At 41.6% G+C, this 17,837-nt stretch overlaps 1 pseudogene; it reads left to right on the forward strand.

The window, feature by feature from the left end:
* LOC144768905 (uncharacterized) overlaps window positions 1–17,837 on the forward strand; it is a 59,493-nt pseudogene that overhangs the window by 30,691 nt on the left and 10,965 nt on the right.

Here is a 17,837-nt window from a genome sequence, read left to right on the forward strand (position 1 = left end):
TTTTTTGGTGAAGACAGGAAGATTCATGATGACAGGTTAAAGAGAGTTTTAGGAATTCTTGTAAACAACATTTTAACTGTAGGGTTTTAAAAATGGAAATTTGCTGAACGTACAGTAACATGCATGGGTCATATAATTGGTGAAGAGGGTATTAAACCTAACGTGTCTGTGAACAGTGTGATTGAGAAGTCTCCTGTACCTAGCAATAAAGAGGAATTTAGGTAATTTTTTGGGATGTATGACATTACAGCGCAGGCTTTTACCACGCATGCTTTTACATCGCAAGTTTTACAACGCATGCCTTTACAACGCATAGTGCTTTGGGGCGCTGGATAGTGAATTATTTAATTTACTATTCCAACTCCAGTCCCCGTGGATAGTAGGGAAGGTGTTGGATAGTAAATTAAATATATTCCCTATCCTAGAGCGCCCCCCAGCGCAATGCGTGGTAATGGTTTGCGTTGTAAAAGTTGCGATGTAAAAGCATTGCGTGGTAAAAGTTGCGTTGTAAGTGATGTTTCCCAATTTTTTGGGATGGTAGAGGACTGTGCTAAATTCATTTCAAGATTTGCAGTGAGTACTTACAACATCAGGCAGGTACTAAAAAAACAAAACGAAATTTGAGTGGTCACTAGAGTGTAATGTCGACTTTATCAAAATCAAGTCTAGTATTAATACTGTTGCTACTTTAAGCAGTTTTGACCCAGAATTGGTCACTGGTATTACAACTGATGCAGGCACCAGGGTTGTGAGAGCAGGTATGACATTTCCTTTGCTTTCAGGTCATTGTCACCAGCAGAGGAGAAGTAGCCCCGAATTGAAAAAGAAGCTTGGCATAGGCCGTGGACTATTTCAGAGTTTTTATTTGGGGAAAACCGTTGATAATTCAGTGTGACCATAAGCCTGTCATCAGACTGTTGACAACGAAAGGAACTGTCAATGCGTCGGCCAGAATGGCGAGACTTTCTCTGCAAATGCAGGATTATATTTACAAAATTGTATATGTTCACAAATCACTTGCTTTGATTGGGCACAAGCTCATTTGTTTTTTGTTGTAAAAAAAAGTTCTACTTTGTAGCGTGCCACGGAGGTATCACTTTGTAGACCATAAAGTGTGATCATCAAATCTCAGAAAAGCGTCCTCTAAACTTAGAGTTCGTCCCTACCGGCGCTGCGGTGAAAATCGCCAAGTAGCGATTTATTCCTATATATCCTAGTTATTCATAAATCTTGAAAAAAAAATTGAGAAAAACTATTTGTTCCAATGAATGATGTTCAAGTTTATTTCATTATCTTCTGTAAATGTTGTAATTCACTTGTTACAGTGTATTTTTCATTGCATTCAGGCTTGAATCAATCGTTTTCCTAATGAACCCAATGCAAAATTCGTGTCTCAAGGACACTTCATCAGGGGAATCTATTAAGGGTGAAAAATATGTATAAGAGGACACCTGTATATACTTCATTACTATACAGTAAATCATGATTTGTAAAACTTGTCTTATTTCATGAATAGGCAATAAAAATGTTTGTGTATGTGGACAGTGAAAAGGTAATCTCGTGTGTATTTACTCGTGGAAGCTAAGGTGAAAAAACGGCTTCTATCCCGAACGAATATTAGGTGAAAGTGACCAGTAACGAGGTGAAAACACAGCATTGTGGTTTATCTGAATAAGTGCTCCAATGATGTCAGGTCTCAGTATTATATAATTGAAGCTTCGTGACAGTGCTCGGTTTTAACAAAACATAACAAATATAAAACGTGACGTAAACAGTTAGTCGAGTGAATTAAAAACTAGTGCTTGAAAGGTGAAAAGTCGAAGTGAAAGAGAGAGAGTATTAAACGCGGTTCACAAAAGTTTCTACAAAAAGTTCTTACCATAAATGTGAAGCTTTATATGTTTGCGTGCCGAAGCTCGAAGATAATAGTTTAATCGCGCCATTGAATCTATGGCGTCTGTTTATATGTAGAAATAGAAGACGGTGGTTAGGTCACGGGGTACGCATTTCAATAGGCACCATCTTAGAGTGGTGAAAAAGCATCCCGAAGTAAAAAAACGGGAGAAAATGTGTAGTGTAGGAGAATAAAGGTATCTAAAGGTGTCAGTGAGAAAAAATAAAACAATGATAGTTTCAAAGGCATTGTAGGCGAGTGTCAAAGTATAAGAGGATGACTTTCGTATATGAAAATTTGATAGGGATAAATGTGATAAGGTAACATAAAACAGTATCACTGGTATATAATAGAAAGAAAAGTATACATATTAATTCTAAATAATCTGAACAGTGTGTCCACCATGTATAAAATTAAAGGTAACAAGAGAATTCCAGTCGATCATTAAGTCCATTGGGCTTCATAGCCTCCAAGCTATAATCTATTAATTTTCTTTTCGTAAAAGGACTTTATTGATGCCTTGTCCTTCAGTTTTCGTGATTGTTTCCAGTATGATGAAGTGTAATTGCGATATGTTATGTCTTCTTTCTTGAAAGTGTAAAGCTACAGTAGATTTGACATTTTTGGTTCTAATGTTGCTTTTGTGTTCTGATAGTCTGGTTTTGATTTTTCTTGTAGTTTTTCCCACGTAAACCAGCCCACATGGGCATTTTGACATATAAATTACGTTTGCAGTATCACAACTCGCTGTAACTTTTAATTTGATGGGGGTACCTCTCATTGAGTGCATAATTGTACTTCCTTTGATTATCGAATGACAATTGTTGCAATTATGGCAAGGTGGAGTTCCTCTATATTGAGGTTTTTCACTTTCATCAATGGGTTTCAGTATTTCCTGTATGTTTCTGCTCCTAGTATAGGCAAATATGGGTTTACTTTGAAAAATGCTTTTAAAATCTGGTTCATTTCTCAGAATTTGCCAATGTTTTAATATGGTTTGTTTGTAATACCGACTTTTAGTTGAGTATTTGGAAACAACTACCACTCTTGATCCTTGAGGTTTAACTGATGGTTGTAACAGTTCTGTTCTCGTTTTCGAAGTACACTGAACCTTTGCATCTTGTAACACTTTGAGGGGATATCCTCGTTCTTGGAAGCAGTGTATTATATTATCTATTTGAGTCTGTGATTCAGTGCTTTCAGAAACTATCCTTTTTACTCTGTAAAGTTGTGAGAGTGGTAGGTGATTTTTGAGAGATAATTGGTGAAAGCTTCTGTAATGAAGTAGGTTATTGCGGTCTGTGGATTTTTTATAGAGAGTGGTTTCTATCTTGTTCTTTTTGATACTCAATAGTACATCCAGATAGGGAATTGATTTATTTTCCACTTGCTAAGTGAATTGTATACGATCATTAATTGTATTTAGGTTATCTAATGCTTGAATCAAGGTTCAATATGGGCCAAACCATAGTACAAAAATGTCCTCAATGTAACGTAAAAAAAGTCTTGTATGTTTCTTCCAATGTTCTAGGCTCAAAATCCTTTTGGTCTCAAATGTATTCATGAAAATGTTTGCATAACAAGGAGCTGTAGAATTGCCCATAGATGTACCTGTGAGCTGTAAGTAATGTTCATCTTTCCATTCAAAATAACTTTGGTAAAGGGTAAATGTTAGAAGTTCCATCAGGAATATTTGAAACAACATTTACAGAAGATAATGAAATAAACTTGAACATCATTTATTGGAACAAATTGTTTTTCTCAAATTTCTTTTTCATGAATAACTAGGATATATATGAATTAATCGCGACTTGGCGATTTTCACAGCAGTGCCGGGAGGGACGAACTCTAAAATTGTATATCTACCAGGGAAACACACTGTGGTAGCCAACTGTCTTTCTATAATTTCAGGTGCCATTGGTTTATGATTGTAGTACTCAAGCAATAAAGAGGGATGAATGGATTGTGGAGTATAAGAAAGATAGGGCGTTTCAGTAAGTGTCTCCTTTTATCTACAATGGTTGGCCGAGGAAGGAACACCTCAACAGGGATGTAAGACCTTTCTGGGAAATTAGATCAGAACCTTCTGTCGACAATGAGCTGATTTTTAGAGGGAACATAATTGTTCCCCCTGTGGGGGTGCATGGAACGATTATGGATTTGTGTCATGAAGGCCATTTTGGAGTGTTTTGAACCAAATCTGCTGTGAAGAAACTTTTCTGGTGGCGAGGTGTGGAAAGTGGAAAGATTGATCAGGTAATACCCAAGGTGCACCTTCCCAGGCAAATCGTTACATATATTAAGGCCTCCGATGATTGATTGTTGCATTCACACACAACGTGGGAATCTGTAGCAGTTGTGGACTGGTTGGGAAGTCACAAATATTCATTGTGGTACTTTTTACAAGATGGCCTGTTGTGGATTTTATGAAAAAGCTGACTGTGAAACAGTTATCAAGTTTTTGGATGGAGTTTTCATTTTAGGAGTAATTCAATCAGCCATTTTGCGCACAACGATTGGGTAGTACAGGTGATGAAAGCTGTGTGGACTCATAGAGTAACAACTAATAATGTCACTGGGTTGTCACCTTTTTTAATGATGAGGGGAAGGAACCCCAGGACAAAAGCTAACCCTAGTTGGTTGGGATATGTGAGTGTAGAGAATTGGGTCACCTGAGCTGGTCCAAGAAAAGTCGGTAGAAATGCATAAAAAGCAAACAGTATTACAATTACAAACATGTTGTGGAACCTATTAATGGTAAAGTTTGGGTTCAAATCAAGAATCCTTGTAAAGTTCCCAAAGAAGTGAGCAATATTTTGATCCTGAGATGGTTGTGGAAGTGTTGTAGAATGCAGTCAGAATACAGTGTGGTAAGGTGTGGAATCTAACCGGTGGGTTTCGTTTCACAGGATTTGTGGAAGGACTTTTTTTTTTTTTAAACTTTGTTTATTGGTGGTTTTGTAACAAGAGAAAACATAGAACATACATAAAGAAAGAAAAAGGACAGTACATAGGCTGGGTTGCAAGGTCCGTGGGATAGCATCCAAAGTAAACATCAGATACAGCATGGCATAGTACAATAGTTCATTTAGAGCATTAATAGAGCGAAATGAGGTGGACTCTGTGTAGTGATCAAGGGCAAGGCAATGGTATCAATACATAGTGAGTGAACAATAAGTTGAAAGATATCACAGTAGAGTACAGGCGTCCACATTAGTCATGAATGAGCAGAGCAACAGTGAGCAATAATGAACCATCGGGGAAAAAGAAGGATACAGATATTTGTAATGCAGAGCAATAATAGTAATAGCGTAATCAGTTTAAGTCTATTAGGGGGCATGAGTACGTTATATCTGGACACCATTATCATCTTGGATGGTGTCCCCCTCCCGACTGTCACCTCGGGTCATCTGGGCCTGAAGATAGTCAACCAAAGGACCCCACATGTCTCTCGGTCTGCTAGAGAGCGGGAGCAGGTCAGCAAAAATTGTATGTTGGTCCTGACTTTATGTCATATCAGCAAGCCATTCCTTAAATTTCGGGGCCCTGCCACGACCCCACCTGCACGCTACGCGCCGTTTCGCTAGAAGAAGTGCAATATCTACAAATTTCCTGCACGGTGAGGGGATGTGTGGTGTGTATCCCAACAGCATTAGTATTGGGTCGGGTGGTATGGATGTCCCAGTCATGGATTCTAGGGCGCTATGTACCTGCTGCCAATAGGCCTGTACAGAGGGGCACTGCCAGGCAAGGTGCAGGAAGTCAGCATGCTCTGCACGGCAGCGGTCGCAACGATCAGTGTCAGACTCTAAAATTGTATATCTACCAGGGAAACACACTGTGGTAGCCAACTGTCTTTCTATAATTTCAGGTGCCATTGGTTTATGATTGTGGTACTCAAGCAATAAAGAGGGATGAATGGATTGTGGAGTATAAGAAAGATAAGGCGTTTCAGTAAGTGTTTCCTTTTATCTACGATGGTTGGCCGAGGAAGGAACGCCTCAACAGGGATGTAAGACCTTTCTGGGAAATTAGATCAGAACCTTCTGTCGACAATGAGCTGATTTTTAGAGGGAACATAATTGTTCCCCCTGTGGGGGTGCATGGAAGGATTATGGATTTGTGTCATGAAGGCCATTTTGGAGTGTTTTGAACTAAATCTGCTGTGAAGAAACTTTTCTGGTGGTGAGGTGTGGAAAGATTCATCAGGTAATACCCAAGGTGCACCTTCCCAGGCAAATCGTTACATATATTAAGGCCTCCCATGAGTGATTGTTGCATTCACACACAACGTGGGAATCTGTAGCAGTTGTGGACTGGTTGGGAAGTCACAAATATTCATTGTGGTACTTTTTACAAGATGGCCTGTTGTAGATTTTATGAAAAAAGCTGACTGTGAAACAGTTATCAAGTTTTTGGATGGAGTTTTCATTTTAGGAGTAATTCAATCAGCCATTTTGTGCACAACGATTGGGTAGTACAGGTGATGAAAGCTGTGTGGACTCATAGAGTAACAACTAATAATGTCACTGGGTTGTCACCTTTGTTAATGATGAGGGGAAGGAACCCCAGGACAAAAGCTAACCCTAGTTGGTTGGGACATGTGAGTGTAGAGAATTGGGTCACCTGAGCTGGTCCAAGAAAGGTCAGTAGAAATGCATAAAAAGCAAACAGTATTACAATTGCAAACATGGTGTGGAACCTATTAATGGTAAAGTTTGGGTTCAAATCAAGAATCCTTGTAAAGTTCCCAAAGAAGTGAGCAATATTTTGATCCTGAGATGGCTGTGAAAGTGTTGTAGAATGCAGTCAGAATACAGTGTGGTAAGTTGTGGAATCTAACCGGCGGGTTTCGTTTCACAGGATTTGTGGAAGGACTTTGAGGTTATTCTGGAAAAGGACTTCAATTGGCTAGAGGTCTCAACTCCCATGATTAGTAATCTTCACCCAGTGATGGCACGGAACAAGTTTTAGGGGATGGTGATGTAGCCGAAGAGCCTGATTCCAGTGTAGGTGTGGGCACTAATGATATGGTGGAGGATAATTCTAGTGTGGTGGACAAAGAAAGCCTCCTGGTTGGTTGAAGGATTTCATTGTGGAGACAATGGAGTGGTGGACTGAGTAGGATTCATTTTGTATGATTTTAAGTGAAGAAGTAACAGGTTTTGATTTGAGTGAAGGAGTGATGAATAGTGATGAAAGTGTTTTGTTTTTGGGTATTGATGAAAGTATTTTGTTTGTTTTTTTAGAATATTTTTGTTTAGTTCTATTTTTCCTCAATATTAGGTTATATTGTTATGCTAATCAATTATATATAAGTAAGGGGGGATGTGTTGTAGGCGTAAGCATTGCTGCGAGCAGGGACCACGTTTGACCTATTTGGTGGCCATTGTAAAAATAATCTAATACGCACCTGTTAGCGGAAAATCCATTGTGTATGACTGAAAGCTTCGGCGGTCAACATGGAATACTGGCATATTTACATTGCAGGTGGTACCTTCACGGTGATTTGCACACCAGTTTTTGAACAATGTCAGTTGTTGTAACGGTTTCTAGTATAGAATGCAGCCTCTTGTGATGCATGGAGTGTTCTGTGGTAGCACGGAAGACTGCAGAGAACACTGCAGGCTGAAGGGCCTTTCGTTACTCCCCTACAAAACTTAAATAATTACTCTTCAAAAGTATTCAAAGCTGAGTGTTTATCCCACTGCACAATCCTTTCCTGTGCTATCCTTCCAGCCATAGGACCTCCAGGACAGGATGCTCTATTGATGTCAGATACTCTCCTCTGTTTTATAAGTGTTACATGTGCTAAGTCTTTTCCTTCTCTCTTCTGCAGAATCCAGGCTTAGCTGCAAACTCAGTGTACATGGTAAGTACATAACACAGTACAAGGATCAGACCTTGTGAGATCCCAAGACGTAAGCCTTAGAGTCATTATTGTATTTCACCTTAGAGACAGGAAGCAGATCCCTGGCACAGGAAGTGAAGATGCTTTTACTGTGGGGAGGAGACTTGTCTGCCTGAGGGACAAAGAAACAGGAAACAGAGGCAGGGCAGATGTTCTTTGTCCTCAACTTTGAAGGTTATGGAAGGAGAATGAGGAGTCTCAGGGAGTAGAACATCAGCAGAGCTTAGATCAAGAACTGATGCAAACTAACCGACAGGAGCCAGGGAGAACGTATTTGTAGTAATAATAATACATTAATAATAATATTAATAACAATAATATTTCGCATTATTATTAATGTTAATAGAATTCTTCAGAGTGCCCTGCCCTATGTCATAGTAGCTGTCAGTATAAGTATTTGCTCTTAATTATGGGTGTAAGAAGGATAAATTGTAGACTTTGCTGAATTCAAACTCATGATCTGCAGACATCTGCAGATAAAATGATAACCCTAATAATTCATGGTCCTCATATTTACTGAATGCTGACAGAGTATGTGTCCACCCAACGGATGGCTAGTGAGCACCATAGTCGCTGCTCAATGCGGACTTGTCTGTTGTGTCATCGTGTCAGGTGTTTCTTTTTAAATTGTGTAAAACAAAAGCTTGAATGTTCTTGACAAACTGGGGGTTTCTCACAAATGCATAGGGCAGAGGGTGTGGCTACCACTGATGCATCAGGTACAGTGGCACCAAGGCCCAGAGCCCCTGAGAGGTTCATTGATCCTTGACAATGCTGTATTTTACTACCCTGACAGCAGCCCAAGGGGGCATTTTCCTTGCTTGCACCAGGGCCTCTTCATATGCTCCTAGGCATAGGGGACATTGTTTGCCCCAAATCCATGGAGTATGTTGCTCTCTGGGTTATGACAGCTGAGCCGACAGATGTTTTTGCGTTCACCCTCTACATGAGACAGGGAAACACGAAGAAGGTGAGTTAGCTATCCACCGATTTCTGGTGGGAATAGCCCACCCAAGCTGTGCCAAACTAACGCCAGACTGTACCCTCTTCTATAAATGAAACCTATACACACCTTGATGCTGTTCTAGAACTAAAAGAACCTACTAAAGTCTTTTTTTCTAATGCTTGATTTATTTGTTTCCAGGAACTGGAACATGGAGACCGAGCAACATACGACCAGCTAAAAAGATAAACGGTTATATATTCCATTCCAATTTATTAGTGTTTCTTTATCTTAAGCGAAGTCTGGTTAATATATTGAAGGAGATCTCTGTGGGTCAATTAGACTCTCTGACCGGGCAAGGTGGCCGCCATCCTGTCAGGAGATCACTGCGACCTTCAATGCATTCTTTGGTGATGTGGTTGTAGTGAAGCTTTGTCGAAGAAGAGATAACGTTGTTTTTGTCAAACTTGCCAATTTGTTTTTGTTTTATTATAATAAACTTTTGATTTAGATTTTTTAAACAAAGATGCAGGAACCCTTCACTCTGCATATTGGTAATTGATTTACAGCTCTGCCACGCCTCTGAGTGAGGTCCGTGCGCCTCTGAGTGAGGTCTGTGACAGAGAAGGCTTGAGGCATTCATTAAGACCTAGTGAAGGTCTGACTAAGGGTCTCATCATGAGGGCCACTCACACACACACTCACACTCACACTCTCTCTCTCTCTCTCTCTACTGGTGGTCACCAGTATGTAGTTATAGTTAGAACCTAGTTTCCATAGGAAAAGCATTTTTTGATTTCTAATAACTTTGGCGTTGTTTGACGAATCTTCGCAAAATTCTCCCAAACAAAAGTCTATCCAGGTCAGCTCCTATCCCGATGGGGTGATTTGTCAAGTGGGGGCTGAGAAAAAAGGGGGGTTGCAAAATGCGTTTTACCCATGTTCATTTCCATAGGAAATTTTGCGACGGGCTACAGCCCGAACTGCTGAACGGAATTACCCCCAAATTTGGGAAAAAGGTAGAGCTTGGTTCAGAAAGTGACCTTTTTCTTAAATGGTGTAAATCCGTTCAGTAGTTTTTGAGAATCAAAAAATATGAGTCAAAAAATCAATTTCCCATAAGAAACTTTGGGCAAGGTTACAGCCGAAACTACTGAATGGAGTTACCCCATATTTGGCAAACAGGAAGTGCTTGGATCAGAAAGCGACCTTTTTTAAATGGTGTAAAACAGTTCAGTAGTTGCTGAGAAATTAGAAAAATAAAATTTTCGATATCTGGGAGGAGCCTAAGTCCCGAGCACGAGCTTCACTGTGATTGGCTGCCAACACTCCAAACCAGGAAGTGTTGGCAGACATCTTGTGACTCTGTAGAAGCAAGCCACCAGAAAGTTGAGAAACAAAGATATAAAACAAGAGAAGGGGGCAGGGTAGAAACACCCTGACCCCTAGGCCTGCTCAGAGGGTCCCAGAAGAACCCCCAGGGCCAAAACAAATAATTTAAAAAAAAATTAAAAATCACGGCGCAATTCGCGCTGTGGTCGCGGGTTCCCCCATTTTATTTTATTGAGGCCCCTGGGTGGGCTAGGTCCCGGGGGTATTAATTAAATAATAATAGCGGGGGCCCGCAGCCCAGGGGCTTCACTCGTTACTTACCCATGAGGGTCTCAAGGCACTGAGGGGAGGGAGTGCCGCTACTGCTCGAAGAGCCAGGTCTTGAGGAGTCTTATGAAGGCGAGTAGGTCTTGGGTGTGCTGTAGGTGGGTAAGGAGCGTGTTCCAGGTCTTGGCGGCCAGGTAGGAGAAGGATCTGCCGCCGGAGGTTGTTCGTTGGATGCGGGGGACAGCGGCGAGGGTGAGGCTGGCGGAGCGGAGCTGGCGGGTCGGGGTGTAGAAGCTGAGTCTGCTGTTCAGGTAGGCTGGTCCAGCGTTGTGGAGTGCTTTGGGTGCGTGGCATGGGTGAGGAGCTTGAAGGTGATCCTCTTGTCGACGGTGAGCCAGTGTAGGTCTCTCAGGTGGGGGGTGATGTGGCTGCGGTGGGGGAGGTTGACGATTAGTCGGGCGGAGGCGTTTTGGATGCATTGTAGTCGTTGTAGGTGTTTGGCTGGGATTCCTGCATAGAGTGCGTTGCCATAGTCCAGTCTGCTGCTGACGAGGGCCTGTGTCACCGTTCTTCTTGTTTCGGTCCGGATCCACTTGTAGATCCTGCAGAGGACGTTGTAGCAGGAGGAGGAGACGGCGTTGATCTGTTTAGACATGGAGAGGGAGGCTCTCTTGCTGGCATGGCGAGGGTGTTGGCGCAGTCGTTGATCCACTGTTTGAGGTTGCCGGCTGCGGTGTCTGGGTTGGTGGGGTCGGTGGGTGGGTTTTGGGCGAGGGCGATGATCAGCTGGTCTTCGGTGACTTTGCTCCAGCAGCGGCAAGGTAGCTGTTGGGTGTGGTGGTGCGTGGTTGGTTTGTTGAAGGTGAAATGGATGCAGTGGTGGTCGGTTCAGTGGAGTTCGGTGGTGTGGTCGAAGGCGACATGGGTGCCTGTGGAGAAGATGGGGTCCAGTGTGTGGCCAGCGGCGTGGGTGGGTGCGGTGAAGAGTTGTCTGAGGCTGAGGTTGGCGAGGTTGTCGATCAGGGTGGCGGAGTTGGCGTTGTTGTTGTTCTCGCGGTGGAAATTCAGGTCCCCGAGGAGGATGTAGTCCGTGGAGGCGAGTGCGTGGGTGCAGGCGAGGCCGGCGATGGAGTCGCTGAATTGAGCTCGGGGTCCGGGTGATATGTAGATGAGTGTTCCTCTGAGGGTGGTGTTGGGGTCGGTGTGGATCCGGAAGTGCAGGTGTTCGGCGGTGTTTAGGGTGTCGTCTGGGTGGGTGGCGACCTTGATGGAATAATGTTTACTTATAATGCAGGGTTCCCGCGTATTATTTTAATGAGGCCCGTGGGTGGGCTAGGTCCCAGGGGGCATTTCCTAAAAAATAATAGTGGGGGCCCGCAGCCCCGGGGCTTCACTCATGTTGGGAGGGGGGTTCAGTAGGCTATGGACATTTTATCGGGAAAACAACAATGCGCCTTATTGCGTCCTTTCTTTAATATAATGTGAACTATTGAAAGTAGAAGTATTGCCAGCCATTCATTTCCCCTCCGCGGAGTAGGAGGGACATCTGATTGACTGTTGTTTCTAAGGAGGAGCTTCCAGAGCTTAATGTTGATTGGTTGCGAACTATTGAAAGTAGAAGTGTTGCCAGCTATTCACTTATCCTCCGCGGAGTAGAAGGCCCATCTGATTGGCTGACGTGCTCAAGGAGGACTTAATGTTGATTGGCTGTAAACCATTGAAAGTAGAAGTGTTGTCAGCGATTCCTTCCCTCTCCGCTGAGTATTTGGGACATTTAATTGGGTAATGTGTTCTAAGCGGGACCTTCTCAATCTCAATCTTAATGTTCATTGGCTGTGAAGCATTAAAAGTAGAAGTGTTGGCAGCCATTCCCTCCTCCTCTGGGGAACAACATGGACATTTTATTGGCTAAAGTGTTCCGAGTACAAGTTTGCTCCTTATTGGGTGGGAACGGTTCAATGTTGTCAGCCATTTTGTGACGCACTTCCAAAGGAGTACGGGAAAACAAAGTAGAAGAAGGAAGGGTGGGATCATTATTAACTCTGTACAGTGGTCCCATGGTGGTGGACAGGGTTTTTGAAGGTAAAATTTGTTTTTGATATATTTTAAGGACCATTTATATAATTACCGTGGGGTGTACAAATCACTGTGGAAAAATAACAGATTGTTTTGCGGTCTTCTTTTTATCAAGTTTGCGGGTGGGATACTTCACAGGAGCACTATTTACTTATAATGTGGTGTTTACTTTTCTGATGGGGAGGTGTGGTTGCCCAGCAAAAATTTCAGCCTAGGTTTCAAACAGTTTTTATTTAGCAATTACAAATAAACTTTCTTCGCAAACTGATGCTGTATATATACAAGGGGTGACAAATAAAAATTTAATTTATAAAATATCAGTTAAGCGTGGCCACACCCTCCTTTTTCTGCTATAATTTGTAAAAGTGTTGCACCATATTCTGGATAATATAAGAGGGCATGTGTTACTTTTATAAAAAGTAGAAAAGAAGTGCTGCATCAAACACTCCAGCGCTACATTATCTGAGGTCAGAAGAACAAGTAAAAAACAGTTAAACACTAATGACTTCATATTAGATAGAAATGTATGCATTATCATTTTTCAAGTTTGTATTTTGTAGAATTCGGGAAAGTTCTGTCGTAGTGCTTAGAGTTCGCACACTGTTCAGCTAACAAATCACATACTCATTTATGAATATATAGGATAATACTATTATAACATACAGTACTGGTCCTATATATTCTATAGGGAGAACATGAATATGAACCGCAACTGAGAAGAATATAAATTAGAAAATAACATTCAGAAATGTAGAGCTTATCAAATATTTAAAGTATCAAAGTATGTATGAAAGCTATATTTTTTCGACCTCAATTTTGTAAAATATGCTCCCTGAAAAAATATCTGATCAAGTACGTTATAATGTTTCATAAGCTGTTTTACAGATGGTGCAGACAAATCTGCAATTCCTCTTCTGGAGCAATAGGACAGTCTATTACAATATAACAAATGCCACTATTGTTACAGTAAAAAGAAAAGGAAAATAAAGTTATGAATAGAACAGAAGATCAATAACGAAATACTTTCGAGCAGTAATTATTTTGAGAGCTTTTTTCCTCCGGGACGTCAAAGTTTGATCTTCGTGGCGACAGGTCATAAACTCCTCTGAGATCATTATACTGTGAAACTTATAACATATATATTCACAGTATATGATCAAAAGGGGGGAACAGACTAAAAGCCAGAAGCTGGTGATGTTGCTTATATATCTTTACTCTTTGTGGCGACGGGTAATGAACTCCTTTGAGATCAACATGACTGTTCACATTATAATATACATATTAACAGTATATGATCCCTAGGGGAAAACAGACTAACAACTGGAAGGTGTTGACGTTAATTGTAAATGTTTAGGGTTTGCACCGACGGGTCACCAACACCTCTGAAGCAAAGTACAGTGTTAATATTATAATATAGAAAGTCACAATATATAAGCTCAAAGGAGCCAGAAAAGGAGCAATGTTTGCTGTAATCTGTCTGTTTCTGAAAACAAGCTGCTGACGTTACAGCAAAAAAGGAAAAAACATGCGATAACACTTTTTTCTAGATATAAATATTTAAATATTGAGAAATAGCTACGTATTACAACTATGCCATAATCAAACAACTTACAACTCCGGAATATGTAAGGCTACTCAAGGGAGTAACTCCTCAACCTAGACCCTGGTAAGAATATTGTACGCTGCTTTCAACTGTCCCCTGACACTGTGTGCCATTCAAAAAATAGCTCCCTTTGTGGTCGTTGTCACACATACCTCCCGGCCATTTTAAACCTTCCCATTTCACAGGAAGTTATATCTGAAACTAAAAACCTAGTCGATATCGATAGGGATTCTCTAAAATGTATCCTGTTGAACACCAGATCTCTGGTCAAGCACAGCACAGAGTGTGCATTATTACTTGAGGAATCCAAAGCTAAAGTGGCTTTTCTCACAGAGACATGGACCGATAATTCTTCTGGTCCAGACCTGGTCAAGGCTACTCCGCCTGGGTATCAATGCTTTACCCTTGATCGGCCTATGAAAAAAGGAGGAGGACTGGCAATTATCTACCACGAATCTCTCACACTGACCTCGGTTCCTGTCTCAAATCTGAGTTGTGAATCCTTAGCGTTTAATATTTACGCTGACAATCGCAGAACTCTTAGGGGCATACTAGTATACCGCCCACCAGGAACTAAAAGTGGGTTTTTAGACTCGGTGGGGTCATTATTAGAAGAAGGAATGAGTTTAGAATCCTATTTTGTGGTGGGCGATTTTAATTTCTACCTGGAAGATTCCACTAATCCCGACACGATTCGGTTAGAACAAATCATGGAGGCTGGAGGCCTCACACAATTGGTGGAGCCTTCCACGCATGAGAAAGGCCATACACTGGATGGTATTTTCTCTAATAACGAGGACATAGGGAATATTTCAGTTTTCCCGATTCCGTGGTCAGATCACTGTGCCATTCAGTTCGAACTGAATAACTGTTGGGTTCACCCAATCACTACAAAACCTATTCAAGAGATTGCTACTAGGGCCTGGACTAAATTAGACATTGTGAACTTTGAACATTTTGTCCTAAACTCATTGGTGAACCCCCTCCCGATGTGGATGAGGCAACGGAGATGTATAATGATTGGCTAATTAAGGCCAGTGATGCACTAATTCCTATAAAAAAGTGGATCCCCAAACAAGCCTTACCTACTGCTCCTTGGTACTCAGATGAACTCAAGAAGCTGACGTGTAAACAAGCCGAAAGGGCATGGCGTAAATATTACAACGAAGAGGCCAAGACAAAATATAAAATTGGCATTACAGACTATAAACATCTATTGCTAGCAGTAAAGAAGGACTACTACTCAGGGCAAATTGAGCTGGCTAAATCTGATGTTAAAGAACTTTTTTAAACGATTATTAAATTATCTACCCCTACCACCGCTAAAAGTCATGCCCATTCTGAATTTTGTAATGAAATAGAAGGCTTTTTTAAACAAAAAATCGATAATATTTTTTTATCGTTCTCCGAGACTGCTACTAAAAAGCAAACCAGTACTAAAGGAATAGGTACGTGAAACTGTGGACCCCTAGTGTCATTCAATATGTTTACTCCTTTGGAGAGGAAAGACATGCTCAAAACACTTAACATGATTAAATCCGGAGCACCTAGCGACCCTTGTCCCGTATGAATAATGAAACAAATTCCCGAAACTATAAGCACAGCATTAACTCCACTACTGAATGCTATTATGAACGCAGGTGTATTCCCAAATGTATGGAAAAAGGCATCTGTTCTTCCCCTTCTAAAGAAGAATAACTTGGACCCTAAGGACCCCAATAATTTCAGACCAATTTCCAGGCTCCCTTTTCCGGCTAAGATACGGGAAAAGAAGATGAATTCCCAACTTAGTGATTTTATCCATTTCAACAACTCTTTGGATATATCACAATATGGCTTCAGAGCCTACCACAACACCAAGTTGGCGCTGTTAAAATCTACAGAGGAAATTCGAGAGGCTGTGGATAGAGGAGGACAGGCGGTTCTCGTCCTGTTGGATCTATCCGCGGCTTTTGACACGGTCCATCACGAAATATTGATGAACCGGTTGGCGGAAGTTGGTGTCAAAGGGTCTGCATGGAAACTCATACAATCCTTCCTATCTAATAGGTTGCAGACCGTTGTTCTTGATGGAATGGCCTCTGAACCTTTTATACTTCCATGTGGGGTGCCACAAGGTTCATCACTGTCCAACCTTATTTAATATTTACATGGCACCACTGGCGGAAGTAATTAGATCCTTTGGCTTTCAGCTCATCTCCTACGCAGGTGACACTCAGATTGTGTTATCACTGACAGAGGGAGCTGAAAAGGAGACAGGGTCCCGTTTTTATGATTGTATGAGGGCAATATCAATCTGGATGTCTTCTAACTGCCTTAAATAAATTCCTCTAAGACAGAGGTTTTGAAATTTGGGAATAATCCCCGGGTCTGGAACCCAGAGTGGTGGCCTGAGGACCTTGGTAAATGCCCTGAACCTGTTAGGAAAGCTAAGAACCTGGGGGTTCATGTGGACACTAGGCTCTCTATGGGAGACCAGGTGAGCATGGTGTCCTCAGCCTGCTTTATGGTTCTAAGGGTAATTAGGAAAATCAAGGCTTTTCTTACAAAGAACAATCTGAGGACAGTAGTGACAGCTCTTATACTGCCACACCTGGGCTATTGTAATTGCCTATACCTTAATGCTCAAGAACAACATCTGAACAGACTTCAACTGGTCCAGAATGCAGCTGCAAGACTGCTGACTGGGACTCCTAAGTTTGTTTCTGTTAGAAGCGAATTGAAAAAACTACACTGGCTTCCAGTGAGACTCAGAACTCGCTTCAAAGCTCTTTGCACTGTCTTTAAAGCAGTAAACGGAATTGGTCCAGAGTTCCTTAGACGCAAGCTACAATGGTACATTCCAGGCAGGAGCCTAAGATCTTCAAGTGCTAAGCAAGTACAAGTGGCCTCCTTTAAAAAAAAAACAGAGGAGGCCGAGGCTTTATTGTCTGTGCATCTAGAGCCTGGAATGACCTGCCGTTCATGCTTAGGAATGCCCCGGACCTTCTGTCTTTCCGTAAGGGTTTGAAAACTCTGCTCTTCTCTCAATAAAACTTTTCTGCTTCTCAGGCAGTCAGCACCTAGCGCAAGGACACCCTCGGGTAACCGTGCGCTCTACAAAAATAAGTAACATAACATGTTTTGTTGCCGCAAAACAAGAATACAACGCTAGAAAATGGAACCTGCATCACAGAATGGACACGGAAAAATAACTTGCAAAAACGAAACTAATCGAACAACAGGTATGGTTTATATAGTTTTTAGTTATTGAGTAGGCTATGGAAGAAGCGCCCATTCAGATTCACGTTTTACAGTTTACACGTGCTCACATTTTAACTGTTTAACTTGTGCACGTATTGGGAAAAGTTACAAGTTAAAAACTGTGAAGCTGTAAAGGTTTCGATTTCCATTGTAACACGTGTACGGTTCTTATACCAGGTATCGGTAGAGCCAAATTTCATGGGGCTGTATATTGGAACTTAACAGCGAAGTGATCTGACCAACATAAGGGAAGAGCAGGTGGGCATTTAATATGAGATAGATTAGAGAAGATGGGATCCAATAACTGGCCAGCTGTATGCGTTGGACCACTATTACAAAGTAGTAAATTAATTGCAGAAACGTCTGCAATCAATGCACTGCTGGTAGTACATTCATTATTATCCAAGTGGAGATTTAAATCACCCAAGGCTGTAAAGTTAGCCATTTTGAGTAAATGCGGACCAATCAAATCTGGGAGTGAAGACGCCCAAAGACCACCCGGTCCTGGGGGCGATAGATCAATACCCCAGACATAGTAAACTGGGCAGTCAAAGTAAGTTTAAAAAGA

The sequence above is a fragment of the Lissotriton helveticus genome, chromosome 7 (assembly GCF_964261635.1).
Source record: "Lissotriton helveticus chromosome 7, aLisHel1.1, whole genome shotgun sequence".
Lineage (NCBI taxonomy): Eukaryota > Metazoa > Chordata > Amphibia > Caudata > Salamandridae > Lissotriton > Lissotriton helveticus.